This window comes from Phyllostomus discolor, chromosome 4 (genome assembly GCF_004126475.2).
Source record: "Phyllostomus discolor isolate MPI-MPIP mPhyDis1 chromosome 4, mPhyDis1.pri.v3, whole genome shotgun sequence".
Lineage (NCBI taxonomy): Eukaryota > Metazoa > Chordata > Mammalia > Chiroptera > Phyllostomidae > Phyllostomus > Phyllostomus discolor.
The window spans coordinates 47,326,766-47,335,150 of NC_040906.2; positions in this window are offsets into that span (position 1 = coordinate 47,326,766).

The window sequence follows — 8,385 nt, forward strand, 5'->3', positions numbered from 1 at the left end:
TTCTTCTGAGAAAGAAAATGAAAGAATTAAGTATCTCATTGGATTTACTCTCTTGAAAAAGCAGAGCATGTTGGGGTCTGTCACATCCCTAATTACCATCTCCTCATTGGCACAGTGACCACTGATTTTGCTAAAAGCGTATGTATAGAGCTTTGTGACACTGAAGTAGTTCCCACCTAGAAAACATCGTAAAAGACTGCTAATATGAGGAAGATTGTACGTATTTAAAACAAACACTACATGACTTCTTTGTTCTTTTTTTCCTTAGCCAGTCTCCTATGTTACAAGCAATGCTTCCTCCTCCTTTGGAGAGATGCGTAGGTGTTCCACCACAAAGGAAGCAAGAGCGGGAGAGTTAAATTGCGGTGCTGACGGAGTTGCTATATGGCTGTGGGCAAGCAATTAACCTTTGGTGTCTCAGTTACTTCATCTGTAAAATAGGGATAAGGGTTTCGCACAGGTGTGATGCCTGGACTAATTAGTATAATTATCATTATTGATGGGAAAATAATGCTGGTCACTGATTTCACATCTCCTGTTAACACTGGGGAATCATTTTTATCTCCTCTACCTTGAATCATTTTTTGTGTCTGTAAAAAAAAGTAGCCTGCACATATGGAAGTTGAGACAGTCCAGTTAAAATGGCCCATATGTACATAGGTACATATCCTTACCATTATCTATCATTTGTATTTATCACTTAGATGTTTTCCAAACTTAAACTAAGTGTGTACACTATTGAAATACAAGGACATTTCCAAGGCCCATATTCAACCACAGCTGCGCTGCGGCAAAATGCTTCCCAGTTCAGTGGGAGGCGCCGTCGTGACAGTACTGCAATAGTTTAGGATACAGAATTTAGGGGAATCAAAGTCGAGGAAAAGTGTACACCGAAGACATTGTTCATATCACATCCAATGCCCTCTACTTCCACGTGCGTCCCTGCTGTGCATGAAGCCCAGCTCTGAGAGCCCTGGGCAGGGCCCACAGCGGAGCACGTGAGCAGGAACGCTGAGGCTGGGCACGGTGGGCTGTCCTGCACGCACACGAGAGGATAGCCAGTGCCTCAGACGTGGGGGAGGACAAAAATGGGGGTTCTCTCGGTTCTCCTCTAGGACTCCTGAGTGCTCTCGCTATATTTCCTCGGAGTGAAATATCTGCTGTAAACATTACCGTGACATGCTAGCCAAATGGCAACAAATCATGGAGGGAGAGATGGGAGAGAAGGTGCCGCAGAAACCAGATCTCAGCACCACCACCTGTGCTCCCTTCCCCGCAGAGCGTCCTGTTTGTAGGCCCACAGCGTCTCCCCACAGCTTCTGATACTAAGGTCTCCTCACAGCAGAGGATTCTCTTTTCTTGAGCTGCATAGACATCAAGTCTCAAATCTTCAATGTCTCGAAAGAAATTATCCTCTAGACAAGTCATTCATGCCAAGGACTCTATCCCTTCCTTCCATACTTGCCTCAAAATTATAGGTACCCACTTCCCAAACGGAAACAACCAAAGCTGTTGCCATTTTCATAGTATCCCACCTCTCCTACCAAACATAACAATTAGCATTTTTAGCAGGACTGAAACTGCTAACACAACTTCTCTTTGTCCTACACCATTAAACTTGATTAGAAATCCCTTCCCGATTAACATTCATCTCTCTGTATCATGCCTGAAGGTTAATAATATCCACCATCTCCTGAGAGAGGGGGTGGGGAGCATATTTATTAAATGAATTGCAGCAGGAGGCCTCCAGGGGAGGGAACTTCCCCTTCGGTCCACTAGAGGGTGGCTGGCCAGGCAGGCGGGCAGCCCGAAGGCTGAGACAGAGAGAGGCACTGAGCCCTGTCTTCCTGGTCTGCACTTTGGTTGGGAAGACTAAGCAACATTAGTATTCACCGTTTGCTATTCTTCACCCTCTGTAGGTTTTAATTTCTAATAAAGCTCCTTCACAAATGCCAGAAGTCAGTGTTGGCTGGGTCATAGCATGGTGGGGAAAAATATCAACCTATAATATTAGACTGCTTAAAATAATATCCAGTCTAATGTTTCTACATCAGCACTGGGTGAGATAAATAATATAACACTTATTAACAGATCCTAAGTTTAAGCCTTCGTACATCATGCAGCAGTACATGGGTATGGAGCGAACCATGCCTGCACGTGATGGGGAAAAGCATCTAGGTTACATTCAATGCATAAAAAAATGCACGTAGCCTTCAGCACACCAGCTGCTTCCACTCATAGGCCTGAGTTATCCATGAAATGCAGTAAGACATTTTGTGATAAATATCCTACTTGATGGACTTTTTTAGACCTAACCACGTGTGCAGATTTATATATTTAAGGAAGAAGTATGAATGTTAGAGATAAAAGACAGTCCTTAAAATTTTCCCTCATTGAAAAATATTATGTTTTAAGAAAGAAAAGGTGGGGAGTGAGCCTGTTTTGGTGGACCCTATGTAGATGGTAAAGCCAAATATAATACCTTTTTCTATCTGTAACATTGTTCAGTGTAGCAAACCCTTTGCTTGTTAGGGTACAGTGAATGGGGTGTTTAATTTGGGATTCAGCGTAGTCCAGAGTCAAGGTGCAGCGGTTTTATTATAGAAATACAATTTTATTGGAGGCTGAAGATTTAATTTCTACTGTACGTAGAGAGCCGTAAATGGCATGCCTATTTTACATTTTGCATAGCGTTTGATATATTTAATTCCTGGCCTAATTTCAGAGTTTGAAAAGGTGGAAGATTCGGGTTCTTCAACATTTCAGCCACAAATGCCATTTAAAAATTAAGAATTTTCTGTTTCTTAGTCATGGAGTTGAAACTATTTCTTCCCTTGCCCAATTAAGATCTGCACCACATTCTTTCCAGTCCTTCCTAATGAGGTGAGCCTCGGCCCCACCCCAAGAGCACCCTGTGGTGGGACAGAACTTTCTTTGTTTAAATGCGTCCACTAGACGGTATTCCAGTTCAAGGTGAGATGACTAGACAATATGGGTAGTTTTCCTCTGTTGTGCTTCATATCTGTCAGGGTCACATGTTAATGTACCATGCAGCGGATATATTTGGAATAACATAATATGTAGATGTATTGGAAGAATAGAATTGGAAAGAAATAATCGAAGGATGCTGGCTCTAAAGCTATATCAACATTGATGTCCAGATCTGGGGGATTGTCTTTCCTTCAAATATAGTTGTTGCAAGAAACACACACACACTCACACACTGCTGCCTTTGCATGTTTGTCTTTGTAGCATTCGTTCTCATCAACATTTCATACCTCTTCCTGACCACCAGGTGGAGCCCTTTGATTATGGACATCTGTCCATTTCCTCCTTCCTCGAAGATGCTGCTGGATAAATAGCTCCCGTGCTAAAATACTGTAGCGAACACAAACATTTAACATCCACAGATAAAAATAGTAAAGCTTTTTCAGGCACCGGTATAATAAACCTTGCTTTAAGAGTCCTATTGCTACTAGATTTAATAGCTTACACATTTTCCTATTTACAACTCCTGCACGCCAAACAGCAGAAAAATAATACTGCTGTCTGTGCCATAAACAGTGTTGCTGCGGGTCTATTTCATGTGGCACCGTCATTTTTATAATCTCAAATGTTTGACAACTGCAGTCCAAAAGGAAAAAAAACACTCTATGTGGTGAGTCCCAGTTTTCTAGTCTAAAAAATATACACTCATTGAGAAGAAGAAAAAAAATTTTCCAGACAAAAGAGAGCGGTAATTCAGCTGTAGAAAATAAAGACAATGCCAAATTCTTTGTCAAATTCCTTTCTTTGATTTTAGACCCAGTTAAGGGTAAGTCAAAATCTATCTTACCTTTGTTCTGTTTAGGGGCTAATGAATACTATTAGCAAAGTTCATTTATTATGTCGTTCAATTATTTTAATATCCTTATTTTAAGAAAGTGATCAAAGATCATCTCATGAACAAAAGGCAGTAGCATAAGAAAAAATTAGAACCCCGATTTGCATGTGCAAATAACTGTGGAATGAGCTCACATAAAGTAGCTTGCCAATGACCTCAACCTTGATCTGGAAAAATCGTTTATTCACAAGTAAAACATTCACATTTTCTATGCTAACTCTGTCTTGGATCTTTTCTCAAGGTAGATTACTAGCTGTGACGTTGGAGGGTCTATTAAGAACATATGCATGTACCAACACCGTGGAATTACATATTTGACTGAAATATCATTTCTGTTGCATTTTAAATTTTAACCAGGATTTGCTCTCTTTGTATTATATGCCTAAAAATTTGCGTAAGCATCTGCAAAGCAGTGAGTGGAGGAAGATTTGTGTGCATGCTTTATTTAATCAGTCTGCGGGCCTAAGGAATCTGGCTCTCCTATTGGCATGAAACTGGTTCTGCGATCGCGAGCAAAGGAGCCCTCATACAACAAAATGCCGGGACAACCATTTTGCTGTCCCCTCGCTGCGGTAAGATGGTGGCACAGAAAACAGTTAACACGCTGTGCCCACCAGAGGTGTCTTTGAAAGCATATAACTCTCTGACCCACACATGGAGCTGCTTTTTAAAATATTGTTACCAAGGGGCTAAAGACACTCACTTTCTCTAAATATAGAGAACCTGTGTGTGTGTGTGTGTGTGTGTGTGTGCAATGCTGATGAAGACTCGGCTGCACACAGTTAACCAAAGGGAAGGAAAACACTGGTCCAGTGTGAACACTGCAGTCGATCGGGAAAGCAAACCCGAAGGGGAAGCACAGCCCCTGGAAACTGCCTCCACCGGCTCCCAAGAGCAGGGCGGCCTCGGCGCTCCTTTCACTTCAGCATTCACTGTGTGCGACTCCGAGTTAGAAAATTGAAGAGAGTTGATATTTTTAATTTTTTTTCTTCTTTTAAAACGCATGTCCTGTGGAAATTCAAAGCAAGCCCATATTGGACTCTCACCTGGGAACTCCACACTCTCATTTTTTATAGGAGGAAAAAAAATACAGGGCCCATTGTACCCTCCTTTTCCTGTTCTGTTCTTATTTTTAATCATTAAAAGCGATGCCTTGGCCCTGTTTAAGTGTGGAAATTCTCATTTTTCTGCTGGGGTTCAGACTCACATAGACTCCTCGGGGATGTGCGGAGGAGCTAACCAACTGCACATGGGAAATGGGAATTTTCATGGTTAGAGAAACTGCAGTGTTTGGTAATTTTCCACATGGAATAGAAGTCATGAGTGACCATTTTTTTCTTTTAAACATAATGACTCTACTTGAGCAGTTGGTATGGAGTTGTATTAAACATTTGAATGTATTAAAAGGCCTTACAAAATTTAATTTGATTTCTTTCCACAAAAATTTTCACTAGTTTCAAGTTTGTAATAAATAGGTTAAAGCAGGATACCCCTCCCCCTGCACCCCCGGCAGAACTATAAAAGGCTACTGTCTGTAAAGGAGAAATAGCCCTGGGGGACCCCCCGGCAGGCTATGCAATATGTGACATAGACCACCAGGGGCCGAACTGAAACCACTAATGCTTTTTTCATAGGATCATTAGCTAGAGCTAAACAAGGTGTCAAAGTGAAAAGATGGGGGAGGCTGACCTGGTTCATTATATTTGCATGCCTTCACTTGAAATATTCTTTTGCATGAAAATTAAACACTACTATTCAGTGTTATAATTTAAACCTATTGCTAGCCAAATACCTTATTCTATTTGTAAACGATTCATAATGTATTATTTTGTGATATTATTTACAGTGAGCTTTCAATAAATACTACAACTCTGGTGCAAATTTAAATGTATGGCCAAAGAGAAATTATTCGTTCAATTTTTTTCCTGTTGTACTTTATGAGATCAAATTAACAGATTTGTTCTGAAATTTAGATCTTAAATTGAAATCTGCCTCCCATCAAGATGAGTGCGTCTGGGGCTCACGGGGCGTCCGCACGTGCTCTTGACCTGGAGCTGACAGTCGTAGGGAAGGCTCTGTCCTCTTTGTAACTGTCGCTCTGCCATTTTGGAGACATCGCCGGGCTGTTACCTGCACTAATATTAGTTGCCCCGTGTACTTTAAATAAAGCCAAGCCAGTAAATTTAGGACTGTGGTTGAGAAATAAATGTCACGTCAGTAACCTTCAACCAGATATCAGAAGGAGGAATATGTGACTGTTTAGTCCAAAAATTAAGTTCCATGTTTTTAATTGGTGTCATATCCTGTCCTCAGTCTATAGCGCTTAAATCAAAGGCGATCGCATTAACCTGGAAAGGAAACGTAATAACAAGTCCTTTCATCCCCTGGCTCAAATGTTTTTATGCTTGACACTAATTTTTGCTAAAACACTTTCAGGCAAAGACAACAGGAAACAGTAAACGTGGCAACACCATGAAAATAATTTTCTGATGCACTATTTCTCTCGGTGTTCAAAGAGGGAGTCGTGCGGGCTGCAGAGGAAACTGCTGCATCATTAAACCCAACGCCCGATGAAGACGGCCACCCTCCCAGCAAAACGGACGCCCCTCTTCATTCCGTAAATCTTGTTTCCAACCACACTAAAGCAGGAATTGACTGTCTCTCACATCAATGGCCTGAAACTGAAATATCACAATAGTATGTTCAAAGGGAGTCAGGAGTGGCCGACAACTTCAGGGGCAGGGATGCGATTATAACCGACAGCCAGACGCCTGGCCGGGCTGCTCCAACGCCCAGCAGGGCTGCAGACAGCCGGGAGACCTGTGCTTCCAAACAGCAAGTTCCATGTAATGACAGACGCATAAACAACACTACCACCATCATCAACAAAAACCAAAAAAAGTTGCTATGACTGATCAAGATTTCAGATGTCAAGAGTTGACAGCGTCCTTCCCCTTCTTCTCCTCCTGACCCTTCCCCTCCCTGCCCGTCCCCCCAACAAAGAGCTTGTTAGTGGTTAAGGGCCCAGCAGGAAATGTTTTTACACACAGTGCCAAATGCCAATCCTTCACTGAAGTCTTAATATATTTAAATGTTTAGATTACTGAAGCAAAAGGGATCCTAGTAGAAATTGCTTTACATATGGAGTATGGAGATTCAATAATTTGGCTAAGTATATATTACATCTAGTGGACTTCCTTTTCAACTAAGGATTACCTTAAAGGAACACGTTAAAATTCAACGGGAAAGGGACTTTGTTTTCTCATTTAAGCAAGAACCAGCAGGAAACTTTCCATTCCGTAAACATATGTTTGAGGTGGGGAAAAATGTGAGTACATTCTCTTAGTAGATTATGAAACATTTCTTAACCTATCTAGATATATATATATATATACACACATTTCTTCATTTTACAAGAATCCATACTGTGTTGTTTTTGAAATACTTTTTTTGGTATAACTAGATTTGACACGCATTTGTAATTTATAAACCACTACAAATATCAAGCCATTCTAATCCAAACATGGATAAAGGAATCTAGGGAGAATGCCATAAAATCATCTTGTTTTGTAAACAGTTTGAATGTTTAACTTTATGGTATTAAATATTTGCAAAAACAATAGAACAATGTTCAACACGTGCATCCCCTCGGAGCCGACCAGTGGGTTTTTCAGTGCCCTGAACTAGTTTGCAGTTTTCATAGCACCTCTTAGAGTAACTAAAAATTATATCTTTCCTAACAAATTCCTTTTTACCGAGTTTCTGCAGAGGTGTTTGGGTTTCATATTCCACACACATTTTCACTTTGTGTTATTCTCCCTTGGGCTGCCGTGCCTACTTCCACAGTCATTGTCCCAAACCCACTTTGAGGTCTCAGCCTTCTCAACGAAATGTCAAACCAGAGGCCTATTGAAGTCTCTGCCGTGACACAGAGGCCCCTTCCGCACAGCGAGTCTGGCCGTCTCTTCGCCTCCATCAGAGACTTCTTCATGGGGACACACAGCCGCTCTCCAATCAGAGAAGTGTCTTCCACCCTTTCCCGGAAGCAAGGCTCCCAGAAAGTTGTGCTGACCAAGAAGAAACAGCAGGGGCGAGAGAAGTGGCCAAAGCACTGGCAACATCTTAACAAGCACTAATTAAATGTCTTGCTTTAAAAAATATGGCTCAAGAAAGCCAAATACAATAACTTCTTACAGATGGTTTTAGGAACTAACAAGACCTGTAGGAAATGGTGGGGTCATTAAGACTGGTGTCCCCAAGGTCTCCTACAGCCATTAGTGACTGGAGGTGCTGTGCACTTTAGGAAGGAATGATGAGAATCAGCCTGATGTGAAGCTGTTTTTCCCTCTCACTTGTCTCCAAAGGGAACTTTGCATCTGTTTCAGTGCATCACACTGTCAATGATTGAAACAGCTAGTCAATTGAATATAAAAAGAGCCTTAGCAGTCTTGAAGTCTGCTTTTTTGGTGGGGTCCAAAAACACTCTGAAAAGAACGGTGAAC